At 53.1% G+C, this 17184-nt stretch overlaps 1 protein-coding gene across 6 annotated transcripts in view; it reads left to right on the top strand.

Annotated features, from left to right (window-relative positions):
* SRC (SRC proto-oncogene, non-receptor tyrosine kinase) overlaps positions 1 to 17184 on the top strand; it is an 89599-nt gene that overhangs the window by 28624 nt on the left and 43791 nt on the right. Inside the window, exon 1 of one of the 6 annotated variants that reach the window (XM_075012117.1) lies at positions 11916 to 12006. The exons of the other annotated variants lie outside the window; for them this stretch is intronic. The gene's annotated coding sequence lies outside the window, so the exon portion shown is untranslated. Of the gene's footprint in view, positions 1 to 11915; positions 12007 to 17184 lie in introns of those variants that run through there. 6 annotated transcript variants of the gene reach the window in all.

The raw sequence follows: 17184 nt of genomic DNA, 5'->3' as shown, positions 1-17184 counted from the left end.
GAGGTTGGGTGCAAAAGGCAGCTCAGGGTAGTGGGTTCGGGTGCAGGAGTGGGTGGGGCGGGAATTTGGATGCAGGAGGAGGTTGTGACCTGGGGCAGGGATTGGGGAGCAGGAGGGGGTGGAGTGTCCAGCACAGGCTCTGGGTGGGAAGCGCTTACCCTAGGCAGCTCCCGGCTAGCAGCTCAGCAGGACCCTCAGGCAGGTTCCCGGCCTGCCGCAGTCGTGCATGCCGCTCGAAGCCGGGAGCCGGCTGTGTTTCTGTGTGGCAGGTGCCCCTTACGGGGAGCAGGGCCATGGCTCTCCATGTGCGTCCAGTGCCTGCAAGCACTGCCCCTGCAGTTCCCACTGGCCGGTTTCCAGAAACTGCCCACTGGAAGCTGAGAGGGTTGTGCTAGGGGCAGGGGAAGCATGCAGAGACCTCCCTCCCCAAAGGGGCGCACGGCACAGAGACATGCCGGTCCCAGCAGCTGCATGCTTTGAATGGCGTGTGGGACTGCAAGCCTGGATCCTGCTCTTGGGTCCCGCTGGGCTGCGTCGGGCTGGATCAAGGGGTTGACAGACTGTATCTGGCCCGTGAGCCATATTTTGCCCAGCCCTGGTTAAACCCTAGTGTTCCATCATCTGCCTCTCTGAACTCGGTTGAAAGGAGATAAATTTGAAAGTAATAAGTCACCAGGACCAGATGGGATTCACCCAAGAGTTCTGAAGGAGCTCACCTAAGAAATTGCAGAAGGACCGAGTGAGGTATGAACCTGTCACTTCGGTCAGTCTCTGTACCAGGACAGCTGACGTACTGCTGCAGAGGGGAAAGAAGGGATGTTCCAAAAGTCTCTGGAGCTGACCCTGACAATCGCAGTCTGGGAAGCCCAAGTTCGGTACCAGGCAAATTGGTTGAAACTGTAGCGGATAAACAGATTTATCCGCCACGCAGATGAACATGGTCTGTTGGAGGAGGCAGTAGGGCTTGTGTAAAGGGATCATTAATAAGACAGAAAACGCCATAATGGCACTCTCTAAATCCAGGGTGCGCCCATCTCGGGAGGGCTGCAGCCATTTCTGATAGCCCCGCTTCTCAGAAAGATGTGTGTGAACTGGGAAAAGTGCGGAGAAGGGCAACAAGTGAATGTTCGTGAGCAAAGGCCCCTTGTGGTCTCCTCGCCAATGGCATAGGACAGGGGTGGCCCACCTTTTTTCATTGAGGGCCACATGGAAATTTTTGCATGTTCTGGGGGCTGAAAGCAAAATAGCCCCAAACCCGCCCCCCAACAGCCTCAAACTGCCCCCCTCCCAGGCTTAACCTCTCGCAGCCCCAAACCCAGGATTAATTTACCTCACACAGGAGCTCCGCGAGCTGCCACCCACCTGTTGTACCGTCTCTGGGCTGCCATCTCTGCCTCACCATGGCTGCACGGCTCCCCCCAGCCCTCCTACTTCCTTCCCCCACGTACAGCACATGTGGCTCCCTGCCCTGCCGTGCTGAAATCATGGGACTCAATTTAATTGGTTTGATTGGATCCCCCCTGCTGGCCATTTAAGCCAATTAAATTGAGTTCTACTCATTCAGCACAGCAGGGCAGGGAGCCAGAGGATGAGTGAGTGGCGGCGGTGACCGGAGCCGCAAGTGGCTCCTTAAAGAGCTGCATGCGGCTTGGAGCCACCCAGCTGGCTTTCAAAATGGCGCCAGCCAGATGAAAAGGCTCCGGGGGCTGGATTCAGGCCGACAGGCCACATGTTGGCCAAGCTGGTGTAGGGAATAGTTTGGGGGCTAGCATGGATTGGATCTTTTTTGCACTTTTTAATGTGTTTGTGGTGGTTGATGCTTTCCAGGAAGGAATTGGTTGTATACAGGCACTATGCAGAGGCTGCTTTCAGCCCCAGGTGAAGGGCTGAGCAGACAGCGTATCTCTGGCTGGTGACCATTGTCAGCAGCGTGTAATTTTCCTCATGTAGGTGGCTCTCCAGTGTGGTGAGCCTGGCTAACTGGGCCCTGGGGTGAGCCTGTTACAGGTATAGTGACAGAGCTGGGGTAGCACGAATGGCTTGCTGGCTCTCTCCACTTCTGGGAATAATCTGGGGGTGGGGGCTGGTTCCCCCTCCTAGGATTTTGGGGTCAGTTGTATTTACCCATTTTAAAACAACAACTTGTTTCCCCCTGTTGCTGAATGCGGAAATCAAGGACAAACAGTGGTCACGGATGTCAGAACATGGAACAATGGTCTCAAGTTGCAGTTGGGAAGGTCCAGGTTGAAGATTAGGAAAAACTTTTTCACTAGGTGGGTGGTGAAGCATTGGAATGGTCCACCCAGGGAAGTAGTGGAGTCTCCATCCCTAGGAATGTTTAAGTCTCGCCTCAACAAAGCCCTGGCTGGGCTGATCTGGTGGGTTTGGTCCTGCTTAGAGCAGGGGGCTGGACTCGATGGCTTTTTTAGGTCTCTTCCAGCTCTATTGTTTTCTGATTCTAAGTAGGGATCGCCACGGCCGGGCAAGGCTTGTGTAGCAAGCTGGTGATTCTGCTCGTGGGAATGTCTCAAAACCCAGATGGGTATGTTTAACCTACGGGAATGGCATTTGGCCTGCATGCCTGGGGCTGTCAGATCTTGACCTGGCCTCTCCCCAGGGTTCCCTGTAATGTTTTCCATCCTGGTCAGAATAAATTTTGTTATATGCACCAAGGCATGCCCAGATGTGCACCACCAATAGAAACACCTGCCGCTGGCTGTGGGTGCTCTGCTAGTCAGCCGGGACAGACCAGAATCTCTCCTGGGCGGCTTCCCGAGGGCTCAGCTCACAGGGAACGCTGCCACAGTGCAGTGGTTGGAGCTTGTCCATTGGAAAGATGCAGAGGTCTATGCGCAGTGGCACTCTGCTAGGTATGTGACACCTCTTGGCACTTGTGGGGCGTAGGAATAAAGCTAAGAGGTAGTCGGGTATTTTTGGTACACAGCAAGGACAGGCCACAAGCAATAAATAAAAATTCGCAGCCTGTGACCTGCCTGTGACTTTTACCAAAAGTCCCCCTGAGTAAACGGCTCCTTCTTGGGTCCTGCTGGGGCAGGCCCTGCTCTAGTGCTAGAAGTCGACAGCAGTTCTCCAACTGCCATGGGACCTCTGCTGCTCAGATGCTCCCCGGGGCTGCCCCTGCGACCGCTGGACTAGCCACACCCGCTGCTGCACGAGCGGGGCCCAGAGCCAGCTGCCTGAGGCCTTCTGAGTTGCAGCTGGCGCAGCTGGCCCTGGGACTGAGAGCAGGTGGCCCTGCAGCAGCAGGCCTTGGAGACAGCCACTACGGAACTCATGGAAAGTCACAGACCGAACAAATCACAGCTTTGTGTAGAACCCAAGATGAAATTAAAAAAAACAAAACAGGCTTTGGGGGCACAGTTTCAGGTTCCTTTTAAAGGAGCTTGATTTCCTGCCCTGCCGAGGTAGAGTGTTTGGGTCGGATTGCCATATGGGCAGGTTTTCCTGGACATTTCCTCTTTGTTTGATCTTCTTGCTGGGTGGATTTTGTTTGTTCCTCTCTCTGGGTGGATTTTGCAAATGAGAAGCTGTGGCTAGGGGTTTTCAAAGGCAGATGTTGCAGGAAGCTCAGAAAGAGGACTAATTTTTTGTCCTTTCCCTGCAGCTGCAGTTGCTGGATCCCACCCACCCAAGAGCTAGCTCCCAGCACTGGGGAAAAGGAGAGGCAGGGAGGATTTGACAACCGGCTGTCATTGTGTCCTGGGCCTGCACCAGCCTCCCTGGCTGTGACCAGCAGTAACGCCACCCTCTCACCTTGGACATGCTGCCCACCGCCATGTTCTCTTTTGGGGCATCTGAGATATGCTAACCCTACGCTCAGGTCCACCTGAAAATCAGGTTCAAATTGGCCCCCCACGTCTCTGAAAATTCAGGCCGTGGAGTTTTTGCTTTGTGTGTGGGTTTCCTACAAACCCCATCTCAATGCTAAAGCGAGTGGAAACAACATGCAGGAGTCCAAATGAGTTTTGAAGTTATCCAGTATTACCCACTCTTGTGACTTATTGCAAAGTGGATGTTTTTTAAATCCCTGGCTCCTGGAATGGTGGGGGTATGAGATTCTTCTCATCTTCCCTTCTCCCCCTCACCCCCACAAAAAAACAAAACAAAACAAAACAAAAAACCCTAAAAATTCTAGGCTGTGTGGTTGTGGAATAAAAGGGGGAACATAACCTTGGATCAAGCTGTCTACAGAAATCATGGAGGTTTTCAAACTTTCACTGAGGTTTTCAAAAGCAGGCTGGATAACTGTCTGTCTGGGATGGTTTAGACCGGGGTAGCCAACACATGGCCCAGCATCCAGCCCACAAAGCCTTTCCCCGCAGCAGTGGTGCCCTTTTACACAGGCTGCCCAAAGTGAGCATGGGGCATGGAGTGTAGTCAGGCTGGGGAGGGGTTCCAGAGCTGCATGCTGCAATTTAAGGAGCCCCTTGAAGGTCTCTGCCCTGCTGTGGCTGAAATAACGGAACGAAATTTAATTGGTTTAATGGCTGGCAGGGCAGCTGGTGGAGGGATCGAGTTCCCTTATTTCAAGGAGTCGCCCATGCTGCAGGTGAGGGAAGTGAGCAGGAGAGCCGTGGGGAGGGGCCGCTGAGTCCACCCCTGCTGGAGCTATGCAGCTGCGGTGGGAAGGGGGCAGGAGGTGTGGGCTGTGGAGGGAGGTGAAGGCAGCACATGGAGCTCATCCTCTGAGGCAGGTTAAGCCTGCGGATGGGCGGGGCGGGTTTAGGGCTGACGGGAGTTCAGCCTGGTGATGGTGGTGGGGATTTGGGGTTGAGAGGGGTTAAACCTGGGGATAGCGGGGCAGGTTTGGGGCTATTTTGTGTTTGTCCCCCAGAACATGCAAAAAATTGCCATGTGGCCCCCGTTGCAAATAGGTTGGCCATCCTGGTTTAGACCTGACAAATTCTGCATCTTGGCAGGGGTTAGAGTAGATGCCCCTTGTGGTACGTCTTAGTGCTCTGGTTCCAGGATTTTAACCCCTAAGGCGGGGAGGGGAGAATACGTTTTGATGAGGAAGGGCAAGCCAGGATTTTGGTAAGTGGTCAGGGGGCCACACTTCTCTATAGGGGAGGTGCAGGGTCTGGGATGGAGACGGGAGCTCAGAGTAGGGGACTGGGATGCAGGAGAGGGTGTGGGGTCTGGGAAGGAGTTTAGGTGAAAGTGAATTGTGCCCTGGGGCAGGGGATTGGAGTTCGTGGTCCAGGAGGGGGTGTGGGTGCAGGAGAGGACTCTGGCCTGGGGGAGGATGCAGGGTCTGAGAGAGCTGGGGTGTGATGCCAGAGGCTGTGGCTGGTGGTGCTTACCGAAGCAGCTCCTGGCCACCAGAGCTCTCAGCCTGGCGTCCCTGCCTGCCGGCAGCTCAAGCCCAGTGGCTGTTCCATGTGGCTCTCTGCGCTGTGGGGGTGGGCTTTGCAGGCTGCCCCTGCCCCCAGCAAAACCTCTCAGCTCCTATTGGTCGGTTGGAGCTAAGAGATTTTGTTTGCCGCCGGTGAAACTGGCCAATGGGAGTTGAGAGATTTTGCCGAGGGGTGGAGGGGAAGCACCTGAAGCTGTCCCCCTCCACAGCCCTCGCAGCTGGCCACAGGCCAGATTAAAAGTTTGCAGGGCTGGAGCCGGACTCTGAGCTGTCTCTTGCCTACCCTCGGCCGAAGGACTCGAAAACCAGAAAGCGACTCCCCCCGCAGCTTTTTTGAAATGTCACTGCCTAAGGGCTCTGGACTCCTCTTTGCTTGCCCGGGCTTGGCTCTGCTGCCTGCAGTAACACCCTTTCTTCTCCTGCTGAGTCTTACACACCCGGCCCAGGCTCTGGGACTCTCATTCCGGGCGTTCTTGCTGGGGAAGGACTCCGATAGTGCATGTCTCCCTGCCTTTGTTTTCACTTGGGCCTCAGCCAGCTGCCCTCCGTGCTGGGTGTTTACAGATAACTTACGTGGAACCCTGCCTGCCGAGGCAAGTCGTTTCATAACGAACTTGACAAGCCAAAATAATTGTCAGGATTGGCTCAGGACCGACAAGGATGACACATGCTCATACCACAGAGGAAAATTCCAATCTGCGGGTGCCTGGTTCTGCCGACTGAAGCGTGTTGGTGCTCACAGTTTGCTTAGTCCGATAAAGCAGCCAAAGCATTTGAGTCAATCCTCGGTCTCCTAAGGCGTTGAATTCCTTCCCCTTTCCGATTGCCCCTCATCCTCCCACCCTGGGGGAGGAGATGGAGTGAAGTTGCGTGTTAATTTAATTCTCCCTTTCCTTTCTGTGACCGCCTTGGCCCCTGCTAGGTGCGGCTGTGTAGCTTTAATTAGTTACAGAGAAGTAGCCGTGTTAGTCTGTATTCAGTCCAAACAAAGCAGCAGAAAGTTAGCAGGTTAAAGACTAACAAAATGATTTATTCAGTGCCGAGCTTTCGTGGATCTGAAGAAGTGGGCCTGCCCCACCAGAGCTCATCGCCGAATAAATCATTCTGTTATTCTTTAACGTGCTACCTTTCTGCTGCTTGGTTTTAGCTTTAATTAAGGTGGTTTTGAATTTAACTGGAGCTGACAGGATTGGTGGATGAGGCAGGCCCTTTAAGACACCAGGTTAGGCCTGTGGGAGGGGAGAGGGTTCCTGGAGCATGATTTACCATATATCCCCCCCCCGCCCTTTCATCTATTTGCTTTATCTTGGAGAAAGTGCATCTGGATTAGGAGGGGTGGGGGAGGAGAGCACCATCCCTCCACTCCTGTCTTTGTAGGGAGTGGCTGAGCGTTGCAGGCAGCGGCCCAAGGAATGGTTGGGTTGCAAAGAGAGCTGGCCGTTTAAGCCCACTGTTACGGCACTGTGAGCCGTGTGATGCTGGGTGTTCTTAAAGCCGGAGCACCTGGAGTCAGCAGTCTCACCCGACTGCTTTGCATTTGAAAAGGAAAGTTTCTTGCACCATTATGGCTGTGCTTGTGCCCTGAGGTCCAAACCACTAGTGGGCTAAGAACCAGCTGCCCTCTCCCGCTTCAAGCACCTTGTGGTATGCTGGGGCCTGAATCATGAATTATTTGAATGCTTGGGTGTGGCCGTGCCATGAACCATCATGGTCTGATTCCTACGGTTTCCTAGCACAAACTTGCAACCCTGGCAGTCAGCTGATGAAGTCAGAATGAAATCCTGTCGGAACTGAAAACAAGCGGTCTGGTAGCACCTTAAAGAATGGTTTGCCTGTTGAGGCACCATGATCTTGTCTATGGTACTTATGTGGCCTGTATGAACATAGTATCTGAGCTCCTCACAACATCCCGGCAGGCAGGGCAGCGCTGTTAATCCCATTTGGGGAGACTGAGGCACTGAGCCTAAGTGGCTTGTCCAAGACAACATAGAAAGTCTGTGGTGGAGCAGATAACTGAATCTGGTCTCCCAAGTCCCAGGCAGCACGTTAATTACTGACCCATCCTTCCTCTTGGGCTGCATTAGCCATAATGATGATGATAGAGAGATTGGGTGGGACCCATTCTACAGATGACTCTGGCACGAACACCCTTGGATCTAACATGACGTTTTGTCCCTCGCTGTGATGGAGCCAGGACGGGCCCTTTCCCCTGGTTATGGGCCACAAAGTATGGATCTAAATTTGTTCAAAGGTCTTGGCAGCAGCTTAGATCTGAGCAGTTGGTTGAGTACCATCCCTTGTCTTTAAGGACTGCAAGCATTCAATGTCCTTGGGGCAGGAGAGAGACCCTAAAATGTCAGGGACTGAGGCTGTAATCCACTAACCCCCCTTGCATCCTGAAGCCAGGATAGCAACTTTGCAGTTGGAGCACTCAGCCTTAGCAGATGGCCTGCAACACCAGAAGCCTCACAAACGTCTATGCCCCTGAAGCTGTAGTCTTGTGTTCTTTTCCCATCCCTGGATATTGCAAGAGCTCCACTGGGGAGATTTTTTTTTTTTTGCACACGCTTTCTGCATCCGTATGGAAAACGACAAGACCTGCGTGTCTGTGCGTAGAACTAGAATTCTAGGTCTACATAGGGAGTGTGCGGAGCACAAAATGGCAGCGGGAAGCTTTAGGGTAAGAAAAGCACGAGGTTGTGTAGATGGCATGTTCATTTGGACATGGGATAATGACCAAGAGCGTTCAGCTAATGTTGTTGTAATACAGCAGCGTAGCTCAAGTGGAATTTGTCCCTGCTAGCAAGAGGCAGACGCTGCGTGGCTAGGAGAAAGGACACTCCTGTCAGTGTGTCCCTCGGCAGTGTGGGGGGCAGCCAGCCTTCCCCTTTCAAAGCGGGCTGTTGTCTGGGACGGAGAAGCGAAGGATGGTCAAGCACGTGCAGGAGCCTGGTGTCATACACACCTGAAACCCTGTCCTTTCCTTACCCACGGTCCGTTGGGCAGGCTAGCTTTGCTGGGTGCTCTGGACTCTTCTGCAAGGACTGACGTGCAAACTGGCAAAAGTTCCAGACTTAGGAATGGAGCAGATGAGAGCAGCCAGGCAATGAGCACTGGTGTACGGTCCTTGTACCTAGGAGTGTGGGGGAGAAGTACCATGGAATCCCCCCGCCCCACGCACACACTCCAAAGCTGCCTTTGCTCGTTCCCAATCTCTGTTGTCTCCAACTCTGCTGTGCAGCTTGTACTCTCAGTCTCAGAGGGGCCGTTGTCTTACTCTGCATCTGTACAAACGACGAGGAGTCCTGTAACACCTTAGAGACTAATGGATTTACTGGGGCATAAGCTTCAATGGGTTTAAAAAAAACCCGCTTCATCGGATGGATTGGGGTAGAAATAGGAAGGCAGGTACAGGAGTCCCTTGAGTTATGTGAAGGTTGTTCCCACGCACCCTCGCATAACACGAATTTTGCAGAAGTCGGAGGGTGGCTTTTTTCCCTGGGGGAACGCATGTTCTGCAGCCGTGGGACCAGCAGGAGCACCTGCAGCTCCTTTTGGAAGGTAACTCCGGGGTTGGGGCGGGGAGTTGGGAAGGATAAAGCCTGGCGGTGTGTTGGAGCCATGGGACGCGGGAGAGGGGATAAGCCTGGGGTGGGTTAGGGCTGCAGGGGGGCAGGGGGTGGAGTTAGGCTGGAGTGGCACATGGGGGGGCGGGGGGAGTTGACCCAGGGTTTGGGGAGTTAAACCAGGATGAGGGGTTGAGCCAGAGCCACCCCCGGGGGTGGTGAGCCGGAGCCATGCGCAGGTGGTGAGCCGGGCTGCAGGGAGTGGAACGGGTCGCGTGGGGCCGGGCGTGTTGAGCCAGGGCCGGGCAGAGTAGAATTTTGAGTTGAGAGTAAAGAGCAACTTGAAATCGTGCATTTCAAGGCTTTATTGTTTCTATTTTGCAGTAATTTTCTTACTTGCATACCTCCCTTCGTGTTTCCACTCTAATCCATCTGCCGAATTGGGTTTTTACCCATGAAAATTTATGCCCTAATAAATCCATTAATCTCAACGGGACTACAGGACTCCTTGTTGTTTGTACTTTTCAGTTTGCTCTTGCAAGGAGGCCTGGACTACACATTAAGGTCAATGTAAGCTATATTGTTCTGGGGGTGGGGAAATTCACACCCCAGCTCTGCTGCCCTGGGCCCCGGGGTAGGTTTGGGTAGATCCAGGATGGGCCTTTAGCTGTAGGTCCTGTCCCCTCCTGTGGCCTTCCCCCCTCCCCAACCAACCGGGCTGGAGATTGCCTGGCACGGCAGCAGTCAGGGTTCACCTCCACACCCCCCTGAGCCCCCATTCACCACTTGAGCGGCATGAGTGCCGGCCTGATCTGCACCACTCTGCCATGCCCTCCCAGCCTGCTTCGCCCTGCTCCTCCGTGGCCGGCAGGAGCAGGGGTCGGTTCCCACTGCTGCGGAGAAGCAGGGCTCAGTGGGCCTGGAGGGTGCAGGGGAGCAGAGCTGGCTGCTGCTTGCGCGCCGCATCGTGAAGGCAGGGACTAGGGAGGCAACCCCTGCTGCTGCTGGCACCGAGCCTTTCCCCAGGTGAGCCTCCCGCGTCCCGTCCATAGGATGGCCTGGGCAGTCATGGCAGGGCCCCGAGAGAGCGGGGCCTAGGGTGGCTGTCCCATCTTGTCCTACGAACAGGAAGGCTCTGGCTAGATCAACAGAGGAATTGACACGCTGGGGGAGAGGGGTTACTTACGCTGACAGTAAAACCCCTTCTGCCATGCAGGAAGTGCCTGCATGGTGCTTATGGTGTGGACGTAACCAGAGTCTGTCTAGCCAGCCTAAAAGCTCCGCTTCTCAGTCGGGCATGAGGCGGGTGCATTTATTAACCTCTAATCTTGACGATGTTTGCCTTCAGATTGAGGCTTTGACCAGGGCCTAGCAGGCCCACACGCTGGTCTCTTCCCCAGCTCCCATCCCAGGGCGAGGGAGATTGGAGGGTGCAAGTGCTCTAATTTTAATGTTGCAGCTTGTGACTTTAGCGTCACAGCCGTCTGATCTGTGCTCAAAACTTACCAGAGACCAGACAGCTGAAGATGCTGCTATTAGCCAATCTACAGCCCAGGGCTGGAAAGTATTTTCCATCTGGTGGACATCTTGTGATTATCTGAAACCATCCAAATTTGGAACAAAAAACTGAACCTCTCCCTGGAAATCCCAAAATAAGCTTTTAATTTGGATCAATAAAAACATCTCCTCTTTTTACTTGTTTTTTCACGTCTCGTGTGGTGGCGTTTCAGAACGAAGCCATTGACTCAAAAAACAAGTTGATGGGGAAATGTCAAGACCCTCCCGTTCTGACGCTCTTAGAGCTCTTTCCGATGGGTCGGAGTCAGCAGATTGATGGCGAAAGAGGGTCAGTCTCGGGGTCGAGGGACTGATCCTTTTCAGTGCAGAGGGGTTTGTCAGAGTCCCAGCCAGCTTTATCCAGAGCTGATCGCTGCCCTTGGGAGAAGTCTTCCTTTCTCTGCAGCCCCTCACACAAAAGCTCCTGGGAAGAGGGGGGTGCTGTGGTTCTTACTGGGGCTCTGGCTGGGAGGCTCCATCCTCTCTGGGGTTGGATGACATGTACTGACTCCAAAGCTTCCTCCCCTGCAGCTGTCTCCCAACAACCTGGAAGTCTGATGGGTGATCTTGCTCCCCAATCTCAGCTTCCTCCCCAAAGCCCTTTGGCCACTGAGGAGCGTGGAGGGTTTTCCCCATCTCTCTGTGCTGCCCCCTCTCCGCCTCCCGGTTGCTACAGTAGGCGGTGGCTGTGCTAATGCTGTAGCCTTGTAGAGGTCTTCTCCAGTGCCCACTGCACCTACTGCTGGGTGTTTATTTTCAAGCGGGACTGACCCCGTTATTGCCCACAGCGTTCGGAACAGCAGCCGTGAAAGCAGCAAGTCACTGGTCAGGTTTCCCAGGCTGCAGCGGGTACATGAGAGCACCGTGCACGAGGACGGACTGTTTGCAGTTGGCTCCCATAAAGAAAGTGTCCCTGGCAAATACAAACATGGCCTTTGGGTTAGCAGAAAGCTGCTGTTCTGCACAGCCTGAAGGCAGCTGGCGCACTTCACTTGCTGGCAGTGAGGAGAAGGGATTAACCTGCTCCCCGCAAGATCCACACACTAGTGCTAGGGGTCCCATCCCTGGCTTCTCAGCACACTGCTCTCGGTACAGTATCCCAAGGGCAGGAGCACAATTTCATCCTTGATCCCCACCGGTCCTAGAGCTTCAGGACTTTTGCTTTGTGGATGGCTCCGGCTCCAGAGACCTCTGCTTTCCCGCAACAGACATGAGAATGTGGTATCTCCGGATCTCGCTCTGGTTACCTGGTCAGTGTGTGGGTGGGAGCCTGTCTGTCTCTCTCTGCTTAGCCCTTGTGGACAGGAGACTGCTTCCCCTCCTCCGCCCTGCAGTCTGGCAGGCTGTCACACACTGATAGCGCTCCAGCCTTGAGATATTTGGGTACAAGGAGCCTCTCTGCTCGCTGAGGTGGGCGGGAGTCTCTCTCAAGGAGACAGATGGGCTTCAGTGCAGCTGGATTTCCTCGGGCTGCAGCCATCGAAATGCTGCTCTGCCAAGGGAGACGTAAGTCACTGGGTTCGCGCGCTCGCCCCTTTCCAACTCGCAGGTTAGCAGCTGCAGGGGGAGCTCGGAAAAGGAGGTCCTGGCTCCATATAAGCTGCTGTGAGTCTCTGCCTTGTGTTACCTACTGTGGGGTGGCTCTGGGGAATCTCTTTCCCATGGCTCCTGCAGAAGGAGGCTTGTGGGCACACAGCTTGTCTTTCACATCTGTCCTGGATACTTGCTATTGTAGCCTGTGAATACTGACTGCTCCCCTTGTGACTGTGCCATAGGCCACATTCCCCTGCCAACTACTGGTGATTCCCCTTGGTTCAGGTGGCAGGAGATCAGCTTTGGAGAAGAAGGATCTTCCCCCACTGGTGACAGTTGTCTGTGTGCCGCACCTGAGAACTTCCAGGTTCCCCCCGTGTCTGCATCCACCTGCGCTCTCCTGTCTGGGAGTTGGATTATAAACTCTGGGGCGGAGGCTGCCTATTGTGTGTTTGTGGGGTGCCTGCCTGCTCCGGGTTCGGGACCGAGGCTCCTGCACACCACCGCAGGACACATAAGGGCTTTCCTTCAAAGGGCTCATTTCTCCTCTCCATCGTGACCTTTCTGGGGCTAACCCCGGGTCCCATAGCCGGTCCCCCGCAGTCAGAGGAGGGGGCTCCATACAGACACTGCCTTGGTGCGCGCAGCTTGTTGGTGGGAGGTTCTCTGCCACAGGTACGGGATCTCTCTGGAACAACTAGGATGCTGGTCTCCTTGCTGGGGCGCAGAGCACCCACCGAGATGCTGGCTGGGCCGGCTACCCGAAAACAGTGGCAGCGTTGGCCAGGTCTGGCGGTGTTCCCAGCCGGTGAATTTTTGCTCCCCATATGCGGAGATTTTCTTTTCACACCCTGTGGCTCATTCAATTAACAGCCTTGCAGCTTTCCAGAGTTGCCAGGGATGAGGGGGTGGGGAGAGGAAATGCTGTCTAAGCACCAGGAGCTGAACTATGCATCCGAGTGCCTTGTTTTTAATTGCTTTTTGAGCGGGTGGAGGCCACTTGCTAAGGTCTGGCTTGTTCTGTCTCCCGAGGACAGCAATTGCCTGTCTCAGCTTATCCATAGCTTCCCCCTCCAGCTCCCTCCCCTCTGTTTGGTCTTAATCTGTGCCACAGCTTGGGGTGGGTGGAGGGTAGTGATGGAGGGAAGAGTTGCAGTGAAAACCCGGAGCTGGACGTTGGGAAACATTCCTCTTGGCTGCTGGAAAATGCTCCGAGGAAAGAGCAGGTCTCAGGGATCGCCAGCTCCTTCGCTGCTTGGTATCTCGCTTGCCTCCTGTCCCCAACAGGGTATATGGGAGCTGGCCATTTTAAGCCCCTTGAATAGGGGATTGTAAGCTGCCGCTATTTGGCAGAGTAAAGATGGGTGGAGCAGGCTCTGACCTCTTAATGCCCAGCAGGGCTTCAGCCTGGCTGCCTGGTTAGAGAACAAACTGGAGCTGGGCAAACGCCTGGGCTAATCTTGGGTCTCTTGACACTTTGCCGTGGTCTTGGGTGAGTCTCTTAACCCATCTGCTCATTGGTGTATTTCAGTGTGAAATGGGGATTGTGTGAAACCTGGTGGGGGTGACACATCTGTTGGAATTCAAAGTGCCGAAGAGACATGGGTGGGACGGCGCTAGGGATGTGTTTGTATTACTTGTTAGTGCACTCCTGCTGACTGACCATTTCTAATTAGAACAGAGGTCTTTCGGCACAGACAAACCTACGTCTGTGGCGTGGTCTGATGGGCCGAGGCTGGGATGGATTTCAAGGGCTGTGAGTGCTGAGCTGAGCCCAACTCTGCCACTGGTGTAGCATGCAGCCTTGGGCAAGTCATTTCACTGCCTCTGTTTCCCCGTCTATAAAACCAGGGAACTTGCCAGTGTTTTGAGATCTTGGGATGGGCTTTTGGCACTCGTAGGGATGCAGACAGCAACAGCCTGGACATTGGCTTCCTCTGAGCCAAAAGAAGAGTCCATAACCTTTTGAAATCCCCAGACAGGATGGTGCAGAAATGGTCTGTGCAAGTCCCGCCTGCCTTGTGAAGAGTGGATGGTGCTGTGCTCGTCAGAGGGAGCTTCTGGAGAGGTCTTGCCCTCTGCCTGGCACTGAGCCCTCCTCACCCATTATTTAGAGGCACTCAAAGTGTTCCCCTGACTTCCACTTCCTGTCAGCTCCAGAAAAGGAATAGCCTGGTGTCTGCCAGGTAAACTACCCAAGCACTTCCCACTGTGGCTGGTGTCAGAGAGAGACCACGGAAAGCTAGTGCCGGCAATGCTCATGTACTCAAGTAGCAGTGTGGAGAGCCAGAGGGGTGCTGCACTGCTTGTCTGGGGTTTTCAGTGTTACAGGAGGTAACTTCTTTCTGTCCTTCCTTTGCCACGCTTCCACCCTGCATAATAGTGTATCCCGGGAGCAGGGAGAGGAACTGTACGGACTTTGGCCCTGAAGGACAGCCCCTTCTCCAAAGAGCTAACTATCCAGGCAAGGCACAAAGGGGTGGCGGGAGGGAACTTGTAGGAAGTAACTTGCCAGAGGTCACACAGGAGATCAGTGGCAGAGAGGAGAATAGACCCCCCAGCAACCAGGATGAAATCCTGGCCCAGCTGACTGCAGGATGGCTGGGACATCACTCCAGATCTTTAGAGTCTGAGTCCACTGCAAAAACAACAAGGAATCCTGTCACACCTTGAGGAGTAACAAGTTTATTGGTGCATAAGCTTTCGTAGGCTGCAACTCGTCTGATCCAGTCGGCCTTTACCGCACCACAGGACTCCTTGGTCTGCTAGAATATTTTGCCTCTCTGAAACTAGTCCAGTGCCTGCCCCTGAGTTGTTACTGCCTTGCATATCTCCCCCACCAGACTTGTAATCCATCTCTTTTCCCACGGGTGTTTTTTATTCTGTGTCTCGATGGATTTTTTTTTTTTTAAATACTCCCCCCTTGGCTGGTGGCATTTCATGTTCTCTGAGATGCTGATCAGCTCAAGCCACGAGGTATTTTTTATTTAAAAATAGAACGTGATCCAGATTAGTCAACCCTCTTGCTCAATACAGAGAAACTCTAATACTGTCTTTAGAAGTAAAATACTGAGTATCAGCCAAAAAATTGCATCTAGGAAGATTCCCCTTCCAGATCTTCACTGTGGCTCACAGAATCACACTGCCAAGGGATGCATCCTCCCTAGAGATGTCAAACACGCTGGAAGAGGGATGTGGGAAGGGAATCTTATTTGTATGTGCTGCAGTCCTGAGTTGAGACTGTAACTTGAAATCCATGCCCCCTGCTGTGCAATTATTTCTAGCCAATATTAGTCAAGTACAAATTACAAACTGTTCTGTCTTAAAGAGCTGTCAGTCAAATGCTACTTGTTATCCTAATCAACCTCACTAAAAATAGTGTTAAAAATTATTAACCGGGGAAGGGAAGGGAATGATTTCAAACTGCACCGTCGCCTCTCTGCTGCATGTTAACCCATAGACTCCAAATCTGCCAGCCAAAACACCCTGTGGGACTCGGAGGAGACATTTGGCTGGCTGGGGCTGCACAGACCTTGACAATAAATCCATTTTACATATCCACCCCAGGCAACAGAATATTAAAATTAACCGTCCTCACCATTTTGGTTTTTTTCCATATGTTGGGATCCTGTTAACTCTGAAGCTAAGCTGGAGCTGCGATTTCAAAGGCAATCGCAGATGCTCAGGAGCACTGGGTGTTTTTGTTTGGTCCTTAGAACATAAGAACGGCCATGCTGGGTCAGACCAAAGGTCCATCTAGCCCAGTATCCTGTCTGCCGACAGTAGCCAATGCCAGGTGCCCCAGAGGAGGTGAACGGAAGACAATGATCAAATGATTTGTCTCCTGCCATCCATCTCCCGCCTTTGACAAAAGGCTAGGGGCACCATACCTTACCCGGCTAATAGCCATCTATGGACGTAGCCTCCAAATATTTATCGAGCTCTTTTTTAAGCTCTGTTAGAGTCCTGGCCTTCACAGCGTCCCCTGGTAAGGAGTTCCACAGGTTGACTGTGCGCTGTGTGAAGAAAAACTTTCTTTTATTAGTTTTGAACCTGCTACCCATTAATTTCATTTGGTGTCCTCTAGTTCTGATATTATGGGAACAAGTAAATAACTTTTCTGTATTCACTTTCTCCACACCATTCATGATTATATACACCTCAATCATATCGACCCTCAGTCTCCTCTTTTCTAAACTGAAAAGTCCCAGTCTCTCTAGCCTCTCCTCATGGGACCCGTTCCAAACCCTTAATCATTTTAGTTCCCCTTTTCTGAACCTTTTCTAATGCCAATATATCTTTTCTGAAGTGTGGAGACCACATCTGCAGGCAGTACTCAAGATGTGGGCGCTCCATAGTTTTATATAGAGGAAGTAAGATATTCTTCGTCTTATTTTCTATCCCTTTTTTAATTATTCCTAACATCCTATTTGCTTTATTGACTGCTGCTGCACACTGCGTGGATGTTTTCAGAGAACTATCCACTATAAGTCCAAGATCCCTTTCCTGATCTGTTGCAGTGAAATTTGCCCCCATCGTATTGTTTGTATAATTAGGGTTATTTTTCCCAATGTGCATTACCTTACACATTACCCGCACTTACCTTGTGCTTTGTATATGTGCAGCTCTGCCGGGGGAATTCTCCGGTAAGAGGTACAGGCACTTGGAGCCCTGCTGTGAGCCAGGTTAGCAGCCACCAGTGGGCCGACTTTCCAGGCCCCTGGGCAGTGGGGAGGAAGAGGGCTCCCACACTCAGGGAAGAGGTGCGGCCTCAGGCAGAAGGGTTAGGGCAGAGGGTAGCCAGCACTCAGCGCCCTCCTCGGCCCTCAAAGCCTCCTGGAGGCACTCCACGGACAATGTAAAGAGCCCAGAATGGTGGCAGTATTTGGAAGCCCAGGGCCCTTTTGAATTGCCAGGCCCTGGGCAACTGCCTCATTTGCCCTTCCCTACCCCTGTCAGCGGGGCCCGGGTGCTATTGTGGCAAACACATCAGCGAGTGATCTGTTCTAGTCTCACAGGGGTAGTTGTGTTAGTCTGTAGCTTCACAAATATCAAGCAGTCCTGGGGCACCTTAGAGACGAACACATTTATTAGGTCATGAGCTTTCCTGGGTAAGACCCACTTCTTCAGGTGACTGGAGTAACCTACAGA

This window comes from Carettochelys insculpta, chromosome 17 (assembly GCF_033958435.1).
Source record: "Carettochelys insculpta isolate YL-2023 chromosome 17, ASM3395843v1, whole genome shotgun sequence".
NCBI classification, from domain to species: Eukaryota; Metazoa; Chordata; order Testudines; family Carettochelyidae; genus Carettochelys; species Carettochelys insculpta.
The sequence above is the reverse complement of the archived record's forward strand: the minus strand, read 5'-3'. Positions and strand labels throughout refer to the sequence as shown.